This window comes from Apium graveolens, chromosome 7 (genome assembly GCF_009905375.1).
Source record: "Apium graveolens cultivar Ventura chromosome 7, ASM990537v1, whole genome shotgun sequence".
NCBI lineage: Eukaryota > Viridiplantae > Streptophyta > Magnoliopsida > Apiales > Apiaceae > Apium > Apium graveolens.
In genome coordinates, this window is record NC_133653.1 from 76,954,982 (window position 1) to 76,971,669 (window position 16,688).

The 16,688-nt window shown below is 37.0% G+C and overlaps 1 non-coding gene across 1 annotated transcript; it reads left to right on the forward strand.

Moving 5' to 3' along the window:
• Positions 1-16,581: 16,581 nt before the first annotated feature.
• LOC141675815 (small nucleolar RNA R71) lies at positions 16,582-16,688 on the forward strand. Its single transcript, XR_012556447.1, has one exon. It is a non-coding gene; the product is annotated as a small nucleolar RNA R71 (small nucleolar RNA).

A 16,688-nucleotide genomic window follows, 5' to 3' on the forward strand; every position in this document is an offset into this window, starting at 1 on the left:
TTAGTCTTTCGCTGCCCAAGAACTGCTCCCACCGTAGAATGACTTGCATCACACATCATCTCAAAAAGTTCTCTCCAATCAGGTGTCGTAATAACTGGTGTAGTGATTAAACTCTTCTTGAGAGTCTCGAATGCTGCCAAGCATTCATCATCAAATTTGAAAGGCACATCTTTCTCGAGCAAGTTACATGACTTAGATATCTTAGAGAAGTCCTTGATGAAACGCCGATAAAAACCCGCATGACCAAGAAATCTACGGATTTCTTTCACAGAAATAGGTGGCGAAAGATTTTCAGTGATGCCCACCTTGGCTTTATCCACCTCGGCTTTATCCACCTCAAGACCTTTACTAGAGACCTTATTCCCAAAAATGATGCCTTGTTGCACCATGAAGTGACATTTTTCCTAATTGAGCACCAGATTGGTCTCAACACACCTTTTGAGCACCAAACAGAGATTATTCAAGCATTCATCATACGAATGTCCAAAGACGAAGAAGTCGCCCATGAACACTTCGAAATTATTTCCAATCATATCAGAGAATATGGCCATCATGCATCTCTGAAAAGTGGCTGGTGCACCACATAAGCCAAAAAAAACTCTGCAAAAAGCAAACGTGCCAAATGGACAAGTGAAAGTAGTCTTCTCTTGATCTTCTGGTGCAATGCAAATCTGATTGTAGCCCAAATAGCCATCCAGAAGACAATAATACTCATGACCAGCCAACCTGTCAAGCATCTGATCGATGAATGGAAGAGGGAAGTGATCCTTCCTCGTGGCTTTATTCAACTTCCTGTAGTCCATGCATACCCTCCATCCTGTGACTGTTCGAGTGGGGATGATCTCGTTCTTCTCATTTGCTACCACAGTAATACCTCATTTCTTAGGTACACATTGCACGGGGCTCACCCAAGAACTATCAGAAATAAGATATATGATTCCTGTATCCAGCCATTTTAGAATTACTTTCTTCACCACTTCTTTCATGATAGGATTAAGCCTTCGTCGTTGCTCAACAGTCGGCTTGCTACCTTCCTCTAGCAGAATTTTATGCATGCAGTATGAAGGGCTGATCCCTTTTATATCTGTTATAGTCCATCTGATGGCCGATTTGAATTCTCTCAGAATCCTCAAGAGCTTGTCCTCATCACTACCTGAAAGGTCAGATGCAATAATAACAGGCAAAGTAGATGCATCACCTAAAAAAACATACCTCAAGTGTTCAGGCAGTGGTTTAAGCTCCAAAGTAGGTGCTTTCTCAATAGATGGTTTGAGCTTTCCCTCAGCATTCTTGAGATCAGTATTACCAAGAGATTCAAATGGCATGTCTAACTTTCGTTTCCAAGGAGAAGCATTCAGATATTGTAACTGCTCATTGCCTTCATCATCTTCGCTGTCAAAATCCCCCAATAAGGCTTTTTCTAAGGCATCAGACCTTAGCACATGATCAAGTTCTGAAGTAACTGCAGAATCGACCAAATCCACCTTGAAGCACTCCTCATCTTCTGTAGGGAATTTCATCGCATTGAACATATTAAATGTCACATCTTGATCTTGCACCCTCATAGTGAGTTCACCTTTTTGCACATCTATCAAGGTACGACCTGTAGCAAAGAAAGGCCTTCCCATGATTATGGGAATCTTCTTATCTTCCTCGAAATCCAGAATGACAAAATCTGCAGGAAAGATGAGCTTGTCTACCTTTACTAGCATGTCCTCCACGATGCCTCGTGGGTATGTAATCGAACGATCAGCCAATTGTAGAGACATGTAGCTGGGCTTCGGATCAGGCAAATTCAGCTTTTTGAAGATAGACAACGGCATCAGATTGATGCTTGCTCCCAAATCACAAAGGCACTTGTCAAATGACAACTTGCCAATGGTGCAAGGAATGGTGAAACTACCTGGATCCTTAAGCTTTGGAGGTAACTTTTGTTACAGCACGACACTGCACTCTTCCATCAGATCAACAGTATTAAGATCATCCAGTTTTACCTTCCTCGAAAGAATACCTTTCATGAATTTCGCCTAACTAGGCATTTGCTCAAGAGCCTCAGCGAAAGGTATGTCGATGTGAAGTTTCTTGAACACCTCCAGAAACTTACCAAATTGCTTGTCCAACTTTTGTTTTTACAATCGCTAGGGAATAGGTGGTGGAGGATAGAGCTGTTTCTCCCCTGTATTACCCTCAGACAGAGTGTGTTCAACAGTAGTCTTCCTTGGTTCCCCATCTTTCTCCTTTTGCATTCCTTCTTCATCTACAACTTCAACTTCTACATCTTTTGCTTTTTCAGCATCAGTGTAATAACCCCAATTTTTGGAATTTTTTTGAAACCCTTATGAATAGTGATTTTGCTGATTATGCTGAATAAGAAAACTTTTCATACCACACTATGTAGGGGTTCTTTTATTGATCTTCTGAGATATTATTAGTACTCTATGTGGTATATAAGTGTATGTAAAGATCGTCAGAATCCAAATCCGAACACTTTGATTTTTCCCGAAAATCCACCAGATACCGAAAAAATTGAGTATAAGGTAACATGATTAAAGGGATTTAAATTCAAGGATTATAAGAGAGGATCATAAAAGGAATATAATGTATTGAGAAAGGTTTAGGGGAACCTAAGTAATAAGATCCCCGGTATGATCCCTCAAACGATAAACGAGAACGAAAGTTAAGCGAACCGTATAACAGATCAGCGGTCATTAGCCAAGTGATTAGGAGTTAATCAAAGGGTTAGTGGGGAGTGATGTCATCTCACCAACAAGAAGAGGACAAGTGTGGGAGGATGACATAGCATGATGACCTAAGCATGACAAAAAGAGAAGTGTGTTGTTGGTTGATTATAAACCACACAAAATTTACCATGGTAATAATCCAATTAACAAAACAACATCAACCAAGCCAAGCAAATCATAAACACAAACTTGACTTTTCATTTCCAAGCAAGAGTTCTCGGCCTTTTCATGTTTTCAAGGAAGAAATTTCCAAAAATCAAGATTCTAGATTTGTTAAATTGCAAGGTAATTATCCAAGGTTCCTTATTATTAGATAAGCATATCCTAGGAGTTTAAGCTTCTATTTCTTCATGAATCTCTTCCAATAAATCAAGGAAGAAGATGATGAATAGTGTTTTCAAGATTACTAACTTTATTTTCTTTGATTTCCTTTAAGATCCAAGCATTCTTAAGCTATCTCAAGGCTTCTTAAGGCTTCCTAGCTACTCTAATCACTCCAAGGAAGGTATAACCCCTCCAAACCCTAACTTTACTTTGAGTATTAAGTTTGGTTTTATTTGTTATGGTTCATGAGAGGCATGGGTGTTGTGTATTTAGAGATTGGTTGGTTTTATGATGTTTTTGGAATGGTAAATCTTGGTAATTAGTTAATGAACTTAAGTATAGCTTTAGTTCATGTTTAGGGGTAGTATAAATTGGAAATTTTGAGATGTTGGGATTGTTGTAATGAAGTATGGACGGAGTTTGGTTGTATTGGTGGTTATGGGTTGATTTGTGGTTGATTGTGGATTGATTTGGAGTTGCACAAATTTGGTAATCGCGTAAACATAGCCGTCGTAATGCCCGATTTACCTTAGACTTCTTTTGTTCTTAACATCAGGACCCGTGAACTCACTGTTAGGTTTTGACCATTGTCATGATTAGATAGTTCATGTTTCAAGCTTCGTTTTGATATGTGGTTTGCTTGAATCCGATGTACGGTTTAGGAGAAACGACCGTTTAAAGTAACGGTGTTTCGCGAACGAACCATTACCCCTCGCCTTACTTTGAAACCTTGGTTAAGGACTTTAAATGACTAACTGGGGTATGAAACAATTATGTTAAGTGGATTAGGCAGTTGGTAAGGTACTCGCGAAAGAATCGCCTTAAAAATCTTAATGGTTAATTTATTAAAAATGGTGGAGCCGAGGGTACTCGAGCGACTTAAGTGAATCGTTAAGCGCGAAAGCGAATGTTAGGGCTCTAATTGGTTAAAGTCTAGTTTCTTAAGCGACCGGGGTTTAATTCCGACTTATGTTGTTGTTCATAGGTTATCGGGCCCACTCTAAGTTTAAGTCTATCCGGGAACACTCAGGCAAGTTTTCTACCCGTTATACTGTTGTTGTGATGTATAAATGTATATGCATTATCTTGTGATAAATGCATTATTGTTATTAGCAAATCTTGCGATATATTGGAGCATGTTGATATGGTATATATGCATGCCTGTTTTTGTAATCTTGATATCTAATTGTTGATTCAAATGCTTATAAACTGCATAATACATATGCTAGAGATAAGCAGTAGTTGCGTATACCCTTAGTATAGAGGGCCCAAAGGTGAACATTTTCTAAAACCGAGAGTCGATGTTCCCGAGTATATTATATATATATATATATTTATATATATATATATTGATATAGTTTTCAAAACTATTAATCGAATAAGGTTTATTCGATAGCTTTATTTTATTTAATGAACATTATTCTGAATATTCATTCGAGGACTTATGACTCCGATTATTTACTAAATTATATTCTTTATTTTATTAAAGAATGATATTTTGATAATCAAACTTATTTTCGATTATTCAAATAAAGATCGTACTTTCGTATAAGTATATCTTTGGTTATTTATTATTCATTTCAAGTATAAGTTTAAAAACTTGTACTTCAAATTATTTTTATAAAGATTATCCCTTATGAGAATATTATTTAAATAATAATATTCAGATATTATCTTATATATTGGGACTGATTTATTTTATTAAATCAGCATTACTCCAAACATTCTTAAAAATATTTTCGAGTCTTCAAAATGATTTTTAAAAGTTAGAGCGGATCCCAAAACTCGTTTTTAGATTTAAGATCTTCCTTTCGAAGGGGACTTGAATATTCGCTCAAAAATCTAAGGGATCCGGCTCTGTGGTGTATTTTATATTCGCAACGAGGTTGCTGTTTTGATAAATGAATTGATTACTTACCCAACGTTCGGGAAGTAAGTCCATCTATTGAGTCGGCATAAGTAACATGGGCTCAGTGGGCGTCCATGAAATTGTAAGTGGCTCAGTGGGAGTCCATCAAATGCGTAAGTGGCTGAGTGGCAGTCCAGCATAAGGTCCTATTACGGCCAGGGTGATGACCATTGGGGAATTCGTCCATCTACTAGTAGAAAATGTTACTTATTGGTATCTTTCTCCTTTCCAAATTCATTGGATATTACAACTCTGTTTATAATTTTCATAATAGCGGTTTTCAAGGAGTGTATGAAATGTATATATATAGGTGTATATATATATATCAGGACTTAATGAAGTATCTCGTAACTTCATTATTTATAATGATATTTCAAGGACTGAATCTATTCAAGTCTTATCTTGTAGTCTCATCTATGTGATGAACTTTTGAAACTGATTATAACTTGAACGGTGGTAGTTCAAGTAGTATTTGGGAAAGATATAAGTATATTAGGGTATCTTGTAACTTCATCTTTTCAATTTATATCTGGTTATTGATTATCTTATGCATGGCAAATATTTTCAGAAAAATGTTGAGACAAGGTTAGATATATGAGATCACCTTGCAACGATATTTTTATACAGTTATAAACTGGAAATCTGTGTATATTATACAGGTCAAAGGATTTCAGAGATTGTGAAAAGTATATATGTATATATACTGAATATTTTGCGACTTGGTCGCATAAGAGATCAAACTTGGTTCATTTCTTTTGACCAAGACTTTCATGAGTACTATGAGAATGCTCATATATTGTTAATTATTCTACATATTATTTTGGTGGGCTTGTTGCTCACCCTTGCTTTCTTCTTTCATCACACAACAACAGATAGATAAGATGAACATGATCAAGCTCCCAATTCGCGAGTAGATAGGAAACGTTCCGCAGTTTCCTGTAGGCGTTGATGCCGTGTAGCTGAGGTAGGATCTACCAATAGGCTAGGCTTTCAAATTTCGATGTACCAGACTTATGTATATTTATGAATTGTAATAATGGCAAAGAATATATAAATTATTCAGAAACCCTTTTTAAGGTGAAATGGTTTATAATTGTGGAATAAAATGACTTGTGTTATTTTTGGTACTCATATCTGAGACTATTACTTGTGGTGTGTGTGTATATTGTGGGGTCACAGTACGCAGTAGTTGGTTGTTATTAAAATTAAGTGTTATTAAGGGAAATGGATCTCGTGACAACCCGGATCCCTGACCCCGGATTTGGGAGTGTTACAGAAATGGTATCAGAGCTAAGCGTTATAAACCTCAGAGATGATATGACGTTAAGATAATAAGTTCACTAAGATAATAAGAACTCTTGCCAAGTTCATAGTCGGGCTACCTAACGTAGTACTGACAGTTAAAACCCTTATGGGAACCCTTATAAATATCGTGATAGAGGCGTAGTTCGTTATCGTGTATGGTAGCGGGACTCCGAACCTTAAGGTTGAGTAGCAACAACGCGATGATGTTTTATTACTAATTGGAGATCGGATTGTGGATCCGATAGAGCGTCCTAACGCAGGACCGGATGATATTCATATTGAGGATGTAGCGGTTGAGGATGTTGTCCTAGAAGGGATTGTTGCTGAGGAGGATCCTAACATGAATAAATAAAGGACCGGTGAGGAATTGATGACCATGGTTAGGGGAACTACCAGATGTAGGATTGGTCGGTCACTACCGGAGGTTCGTTCGAGTTTGTAAAGATAGTAGCCCTTTAACGCGGCTTACTCGTAAGACTGAGAAGTTTGAATGGACAGAGAAATGTGAGAAAAGCTTTTAAGAACTGAAGTAAAGGTTGGTGACGACCCCTATATTGGCGTTGCCAGATGGAAAATGAGATTTTGTGAAGTGTAGTGACGCTTCGCATAAGGAATTAGGGTGCTTCTTATACAGCACAACAAGGTAATCGCATACGCGTCAAGACAATTAAGGGAATATAAAATTCGATATCCCCACCCATGAGCTTAGGCTCGTGGCAATAGTTTTTCCCTAAAGATTGGAGGCACTACTTGTATGGAGAGAAGTGCGAGATTTACACAAGCCATAAGTGCTCTAGTACATTTTCACGTAGAAAGAGCTCAACATGCGCCAAATGAGGTGGTTAGAGCTAATCAAGGATTACGATTATGAGATTCTTTATCATCCAGGGAAAGCCAAAATGGTGGCTAATGCCCTTAGTAGAAAGGAGAAACTCAAGATGATATTGTCTCTAAGAGAGTTGATAAGAGATTTTGAGAAAATGGAAATAGAAGTGAACGTAACCGGAGCCGGTACCGAAACGCTGTTTGAGATTGCAATACAGCCCGAATTATCGAAATAGATCATATTGTGCCAAGAAAAAGTGATGAATGAAGGCAGAGAGTCAATGACTGGAGAAGAGATTAATACCAAGAAAGATGATAAGGGAATAATGAGGCATTCCTACAGAATTTGGGTTCTAAACGTTTAAGAGCTTAAGGATTGGATCTTAGATGAAATCCATAGCTCGAGGAATAAGATTTAGGGCAAACCCCGAATGTGATAGTCAGGGAGGTTGCCATTAAGAAAGAAGGAGCCCATAACATAATGAATAGGAAAACAAGGATTTTAACGTATAAGATAACCCCAAGTATGGGAGAAGGATGAAACATTTCATACTAAGGAAACAGAAAGTCGAGTAAGGAAAGGAGACTCGAGACGGTACTCCTATACGGCAATTCATGGACCAGTCTAAAAAGAACTTAGACTATTATCCCAACCACCACCTTGAGGAAACAATACGGTAGGAAATCCTTTCATGACCTTTAAGTCGCTAAGCTCTCAGAGTTCCAAGGAACATGTTGACCCAGTCGAGGCAAGAGCCTGGCTAAAGGAAATATAGGAATCATTTGAGATTCTAAATGATTGACGAAGCACAAAAGATTATTTTTGTCACTTACCCTCCTAAGAGAGAGGCCACCCGCTGGTGAAAGACCAAGAAAGGCACGGAGCCAGAGGTTAGAATAAACTGATTAAAATTCAGTCAATTGTTTTCGGGAAAGTAATTCCCAAGGTTATGGAGATAGTGTAAAAGCTTTAGAGCCAGAACAAAGGCGGATGAGTGTGATAAATTATGAAGCTAAGTTGTAAAAGTTGTCAAGATTCATTCTGATGACAAGAATCCCAGAACAACGTGATGTTTGAAATCAATGCTTATATTGTGTTGGTTCATGTAATGGTTGTAATAGAAATGAAAATAAAAGACTAAAAAGGGAAGGAGTATAAAGGGATATAAAGGCAATAGAGTTTGAGGAATGATAAGGGAGTTGGGTATGGGGAAACCCTAAAGACTCATAGTAATAGAAATAGAAAAGTATATGATCGTCAGGATGAGGGTGATTCACCATGAGTTAAAGTTGACAGTTGAAGGCATAAGAGATACATATATTTTATCCCCTTTAAGTTGGGAGGATTCGAGGAAACCTTAAGATAGTTCGAAGGATAAATAATGAGACGCGGATAGACTGAGGAGATAAGAAAGTAAGAAATTAGGAGAATTGGATGAAGGAAGTGACCTTCAAGAATGTGAAGTGTAAGACCGGTGGCATGATACCCAGAAAGGGAGACGTCAGGTATGAAAGATATCCTAATATTGAGATGACTGTTGAGATAAACAACTAAAGTACATGAGGATTTATTAAGAAGATTTTCACGTTGAACATGACCAATATCTTCCAGAACATCCATGTTATCATTACCAAATCAGGAGAGAAAAGCGGATAACCATTGTTATCTTTTGGAGGCCATATGGATTGACCTCAATTTGAATAAAGATGCTATTATAAAATTAGTTATAGACTATCGAGGTGGGAATGATGAATAAGATAATCTATCAAGGAAATATGACTTGATTTATCCATGGAAGGATGCATGTACCTTTTTAAAGGTGGAATTAAGGATAAAACCTCGATAACTTGAGATGAATCCTAGGGGAATGCATAAAGGTTGGCATTTCGCCCTTAATAGGGACATCATGAGTTTTGGCAGTATAAATTAAAAAGGATTATGGTAACAACAACCTTTAAAGATCAGTAGATAAAATTTTTAGAAGTACATAGACAATGGTTCTAGTATTAGTAAATGGTATTTTGATATGCCCTGTATCTACGGAATACAGGAGGAGCGATTCAAGGATAACCTTAAAGGTTTTACAAGGAAAAAGGTAATATTCAAAGTTCTCAAGAATAGAAATTTTGATAAAGGAAAATATGACGTAATTATAATAATTCCAGGTGGGGCACGTGTTGAACCATAAGAAAGTATAGATCGACCCATTGAGGGTCAAGATTGGTGAAAACAAGAAGGACCCATGATAAGAGTCGTCCTAAGTATGATCGAGAGTCAGCCGTGACAATGTTCACATCTAAAGACTAAGGCAATGACTTATGGAAAAATGGTGATTTTTTTTTCTTTCTCACCAGGACTTAAGAAAAGCATTTTCACATAAGCAGTGATTGAAATGAGGTAAAAAATTTAGTTGAAGGTGGTTAAAAGACATTGATTATAAGGAACTATTACTATCAGGAAAGGCCAATGAGGTGGCCGACACTCTAAGTGCAAGAGAGCAATTATAGGCGCTCGTGCCAGAGGAATGCAGTGATAATGGTTGAAGCCGTGAAGGTTGTATTATGGTTTGGAAGATTGACATTCCTTCTGATGACTGTGCAATACCCAACCGTAATAGTAGTTTGGTAAAGGTTTAATTCGTGTAATCGCCATGAGCGGGCTATTTATCTTAGAAGGAACTATCTTGAGAATAAGCCAGGACCATGTTTCAAAAAGGACTAAATGAACCTTTGAGCTTCATGTCTCCTAATATAGACATATGATTTAGAATGGTATTAACCTACTATTGTTGCTTTCATTAAAACTCTTCTGCATTTTATCTGCTTCATGTCATGAATGTACGTCAGGATCAGGAGTGTTCTTCATAAATCATGAACGGTGATCATGTTACCTCCTTAGAAGAATTCGATACGATATGTATGGACTCCATATGGTTAGCTATTAAGACTTCATGGAAAGCGAATGACTACAGTAGGTCAGTGGTGGACCATAGTAATGCTCCAACGAGTCTATGAATAATGAGACAATGACAACTGTGAGAGTTGTATTGTAATGAATGTTGAGATTGAGTACCACTAATCGGGTCGTGGTGATGTATAAGTTATCATTGAATAGACTAATTAAGTAGATTATTTACCTATTGAATATTTATTCCTCCTTATCAATAGAGGGTCGTATGACTATACGAGGAAGGTTGCGATGCAAGCATATAATTATAGTAACGATGATGTCTAGAATGAGATCCTAGATTCGATTTTCGATGTCAAGGGAGTTTCAAAGGTGATTGTGTATAAGCTCGAGGAAGATCATGGGTCCATAGAATGATGGACGGAATAGCAAAAATATTTAAGCATGTGAAATACGATGCGATAATACTGGATATTGATATAGATACATATGTTTTGTTCTCCTATGATAAACCTCTACAGTTCAGAGGTAGATTCCAAGCCAGATATTTGTGGCAGTATTTTTTTTCATATACAATTCTCTTCAATTCGTTCTTTTCTCTTCTTTTCATTTCATGTCAGCTGAGAAGAACAACCCTTCCAGAAGGGGAGGTATTGCCGAATGACTATCTATCTGTGTGATAGAAGCCTAGTAGGATATCACATGTTGTTTAATTGCTTGTCAAGTACTAAAGGTTGGCCACCTTCTGTACTAACTATGCGATATAGCAAGTGTTCATGATCATAGTGATCTCTCAATAAATTCTTTTACTTCTATACGATGGATCAAGCTTTCAAAGATAGAAGCAGCTAGAAAGGAGTAGTATCAGTGCGGTGGTATTCCGAATCTAACGCGTTCGTGATACTAAGGTTGACGCAATTATTAAAAGGTTATAGAATGCTCACGAGCAAAAGTGTAACCAGTCTAGTATTATGTACGGAAGATAGTAATGACTACGAACTGGAAAAGAATGGGTATTTAGAAGCAAAAGCTATAATGCTAGAAGCTATGATGAAAGTCTGTGCAATAGACTTGAAAGAATTTGAAATGGTCACTTAACACGGATTGAGTTTTCTTACGACAATAGATCATATGTCAGTATTGAGATATCACCTTATGAGATCCTTGAGGGAAGTCAATGTCGATCTCCCTTACGATAGGATGATGTTACAGAGCGCAAGATGCTCAGACCAGTAGTGGTCCAAAGGACCAAGGATATAATAGATCTAATCAGAGGGCGGCTGGTAGTAGCCCAAGATGGATATAAAAAGTATGTTGATTTGACACGAAAGGACAAAGAATAGGAAGTGGGGGACTAGTGCTGTTATAGGTATTACCTTGGAAAGGATGGATGAGGTTCGGAAAGAAAGGAAAGCTAAGCCCACGAATTGTTGAACCCTTGGATATATTAAGACGTATTGGGAAATTAGCATATGAGCTAGCCCTACCCCCGAACATGTAGCAAGTTCATAACGTGTTCCACGTATCACTGTTAAGGAAGTGTAATTCGGATGCCAGACAAATAGGGCATATGAGCGCATAGACATGCAACCAGACGTAACCTATATGGAGCAACCAGGAAGGGTTATAGATTGAAAAGGAACAAGTGCTTAGGAGAAGGGTTATCAAACTAGGCAGCGTTTTGGTGGTAGGGCCACAATGTGGGAAAATTTACTTGAGAGTTAGAAAGTGCAATGCTAAGAGAGTATCCCTATTCATTTTCTATCTGATTCCGGGACGGTATCCTTTTAAGGAGGGGAGACTGTAATAACCCCAATTTCTGGATATTTTTTTGAAACCCTTATGAATAGCGATTTTGCTGATTATGCTGAATAAGAAAACTTTTCATACTACACTATGTAGGGGTTCTTTTATTGATCTTCTGAGATATTATTAGTACTCTATGTGGTATATAAGTGTATGTAAAGATCGTCAGAATCCAAATCCGAACACTTTGATTTTTCCCGAAAATCCACCAGATACCGAAAAAATTGAGTGTAAGGTAACATGACTAAAGGGATTTAAATTCAAGGATTATAAGAGAGGATCATAAAAGGAATATAATGTATTGAGAAAGGTTTAGGGGAACCCAAGTAATAAGATCCCGGGTATGATCCCTCAAACGATAAACGAGAACGAAAGTTAAGCGAACCGTATAACAGATCAACGGTCATTAGTCAAGTGATTAGGAGTTAATAAAAGGGTTAGTGGGGAGTGATGTCATCTCACCAACAAGAAGAGGACAAGTGTGGGAGGATGACATAGCATGATGACCTAAGCATGACCAAAAGAGAAGTGTGTTGTTGGTTGATTGTGAACCACACAAAATTTACCATGGTAATAATCCAATTAACAAAACAACATCAACCAAGCCAAGCAAATCATAAACACAAACTTGACTTTTCATTTCCAAGCAAGAGCTCTCGTCTTTTTCATGTTTTCAAGGAAGAAATTTCCAAAAATCAAGATTCTAGCTTTGTTAAATTGCAAGGTAATTATCCAAGGTTCCTTATGATTAGATAAGCATATCCTAGGAGTTTAAGCTTCTATTTCTTTATGAATCTCTTCCAATAAACAAGGAAGAAGATGATGAATAGTGTTTTCAAGATTACTAACTTTATTTTCTTTGATTTCCTTTAAGATCCAAGCATTCCTAAGCTATCTCAAGGCTTCTTAAAGCTTCCTAGCTACTCTAATCACTCCAAGGAAGGTATAACCCCTCCAAACCCTAACTTTACTTTGAGTATTAAGTTTGGTTTTGTTTTTTATGGTTCATGAGAGGCATGGGTGTTGTGTATTTAGAGATTGGTTGGTTTTGTGATGTTTTTGGAATGGTAAATCTTGGTAATTAGTTAATGAACTTAAGTATAGCTTTAGTTCATGTTTAGGGGTAGTATAAATTGGAAACTTTTGAGATGTTGGGACTGTTGTAATGAAGTATGGACGGAGTTTGGTTGTATTGGTGGTTATGGGTTAATTTGTGGTTGATTGTGGATTGATTTGGAGTTGTACAAATTTGGTAATCACGTAAATATAGCCGTCGTAATGCCCGATTTACCTTAAACTGCTTTTGTTCTTAACATCAGGACCCGTGAACTCACTGTTAGGTTTTGACCATTGCCATGATTAGATAGTTCATGTTTCAAGCTTCGTTTTGATATGTGGTTTGCTTGAATCCGATGTACGATTTAGGAGAAACGACCGTTTTAAGTAACGGCGTTTCGCGAACGAACCATTACCCCTCGCCTTAGTTTGAAACCTTGGTTAAGGACATTAAATGACTAATTGGGGTATGAAACAATTATGTTAAGTGGATTAGGCAGTTGGTAAGTTACTCGCGAAAGAATTGCCTTAAAAATCTTAATGGTTAATTTATTAAAAATGGTGGATCCGAGGGTACTCGAGCGACTTAAGTGAATCGTTAAGCACGAAAGCGAACGTTAGGGCTCTAATTGGTTAAAGTCTAGTTTCTTAAGCGACCGGGGTTTAATTCCGACTTATGTTGTTGTTCATAGGTTATCAGACCCACTCTAAGCTTAAGTCTATCCGGGAACACTCAGGCAAGTTTTCTACCCGTTATACTGTTGTTGTGATGTATAAATGTATATGCATTATCTTGTGATAAATGCATGATTGTTATTAGCAAATCTTGCGATATATTAGAGCATATTGATATGGTATATATGCATGCCTGTTTTTGTAATCTTGATATCTAATTGTTGATTCAAATGCTTATAAACTGCATAATACCTATGCTAGAGATAAGCAGTAGTTGCGTATACCCTTAGTATAGGGGGACCAAAGGTGAACATTTTCTAAAACCGGGAGTCGATGTTCCCGAGTATATTATATATATATATATTTATATATATATATTAATATAGTTTTCAAAACTATTAATCGAATAAGGTTTATTCGATAGCTTTATTTTATTTAATGAATATTATTCTGAATATTCATTCGAGGACTTATGACTCCAATTATTTACTAAATAATATTCTTTATTTTATTAAAGAATGATGTTTTGATAATCAAACTTATTTTCGATTATTCAAATAAAGATCGTACTTTCGTATAAGTATATCTTTGGTTATTTATTATTCATTTCAAGTATAAGTTTCAAAACTTGTACTTCAAATTATTTTTACAAAGATTATCCCTTATGAGAATATTATTTAAATAATAATATTCAGATATTATCTAATATATTGGGACTGATTTATTTTATTAAATCAGCATTACTCCAAACATTTTTAAAAATGTTTTCGAGTCTTCAAAATGATTTTTAAAAGTTAGAGCGGATCCCAAAACTCGTTTTCATATTTAAGATCTTCCTTTCGAAGGGGACTTGAATATTCGCACAAAAATCTAAGGGATCCGGCTCTGTGGTGTATTTTATATTCACAATGAGGTTGCTGTTTTGATAAATGAATTGATTACTTACCCAACGTTCGGGAAGTAAGTCCATCTATTGAGTCGGCATAAGCAACATGGGCTCAGTGGGCGTCCATGAAAGTGTAAGTGGCTCAGTGGGAGTCCATCAAATGCAGAAGTGGCTGAGTGGCAGTCCAGCAAGGTCCTATTACGACCAGGGTGATGACCAGTGGGGAATTCGTCCATATACTAGTAGAAAAGGTTACTTATTGGTATCTTTGCCTGATCAGCAAGATATCAGGTTTATGCCAAGGTTTTCTCCTTTCCAAATTCATTGAATATTACAACTCTGTTTATAATTTTCATAACAGAGGTTTTCAAGGAGTGTATGAAATGTATATATATAGGTGTATATATATATATCGGGACTTAATGAAGTATCTCGTAACTTCATTATTTATAATGATATTTCAAGAATTGAATCTATTCAAGTCCTATCATGTAGTCTCATTTATGTGATGAACTTTTGAAACTGATTATAACTTGAACGGTGGTAGTTCAAGTAGTATTTGGGAAAGATATAAGTATATTGGGGTATCTTGTAACTTCATCTTTTCAACTTATATCTGGTTATTGATTATCTTATGCATGACAAAGATTTTCAGAAAAACGTTGAGACAAGGTTAGATATATGAGATCACCTTGCAACGATATTTTTATACAGTTATAAACTGGAACTCTGTGTATATTATACAGGTCAGAGGATTTCAGAGATTGTGAAAAGTATATATGTATATATACTGAATATTTTGCGACTTGGTCGCATAAGAGATCAAACTTGGTTCATTTCTTTTGACCAAGACTTTCACGAGTACTATGAGAATGCTCATATATTGTTAATTATTCTACATATTATTTTGGTGGGCTTGTTGCTCACCCTTGCTTTCTTCTTTCATCACACAATAACAGATAGACAAGATGAACAGGATCAAGCTCCCAATTCGCGAGCAGATAGGAAACGTTCCGCAGTTTCCTGTAGGCGTTGACGCCGTGTAGCTGAGGTAGGATCTACCAATAGGCTAGGCTTTCAAATTTTGATGTACCAGACTTATGTTTATTTATGAATTGTAATAATGGCAAAGAATATGTAAATTATTCAGAAACCCTTTTTAAGGTGAAATGATTTATAATTATGGAATAAAATGACTTGTGTTATTTTTGGTACTCATCTCTGAAAATATAACTTATGGTGTGTGTGTATATTGTGGGGTCACAGTACGCAGTAGTTGGTTGTTATTAAAATTAACTGTTATTAAGGGAAATGGATCTCGTGACAACCCGGATCCCTGACCCCGGATTTGGGAGTGTTACAATTAATAACTTTTCCAGACCTTAAGGTGACAGCTTTGACTTGCTCTTTAGCTTCCTTCCTTCCTGGCACTTTAGTATCGCTGGGAAGTGTGCCAGGTTGACGATTGAGCAAGGCATTGGCTATTTGTCCAATTTGATTTTCCAAGGTCTTGATAGAAACAGCCTGACTTCTGCACAACAGCTTTAACTCCTCGAAATCAGCACTAGAAGGTGGAGTAGCACCTCCTTGTTGAGGATATGGTTGCCTTTGAGAAAATTGCTGAGGTTGCTGGAATCCAGGTGGATTAAACTGTTTATTTACAGCTTACTGATATGACTTCTGAACAGCATTCTGATTATTGCTCCAGCTGAAATTGGGATGATTTCTGTTATTAGGATGATAAGTAGTGGACACAGGCTGCTGCGGTTTCTGGAAATTGTTCACATACTGAACAGATTCATTAACAAGAGAATATTGATCCGTAGCATAAGAGCCTGCACAAAGCTCACATACACTAGATAATTGATTTACGCCATAGTTGGTTAAAGAATCGACCTTCATAGTCAACATTGTGAGCTGTGCTGCAATAGTTGTAGCTGCATTAACTTCCAGAATACCTGCTACTTTCCCAAGCATCATCTTTTGAGTTGGGTTTTGATACTCATTTACAGCCATAGTTTCAATGAGATTATAGGCCTCAGTATAGCTTTTGGCCCACAAGGCGCCTCCAGAAGCTACATCGAGCATGGGTCGAGATTGGACCCCCAAACCATTGTAGAAACCAGTGATCACCATCCAGTCAGGCATCCCATGATGTGGACACTTTCTCAACATCTCTTTGTAGCACTCCCAAGCTTCGCACATAGATTCTCCTGGTTGCTGCGCAAACTGAGTAAGAGCACTCCTCATAGC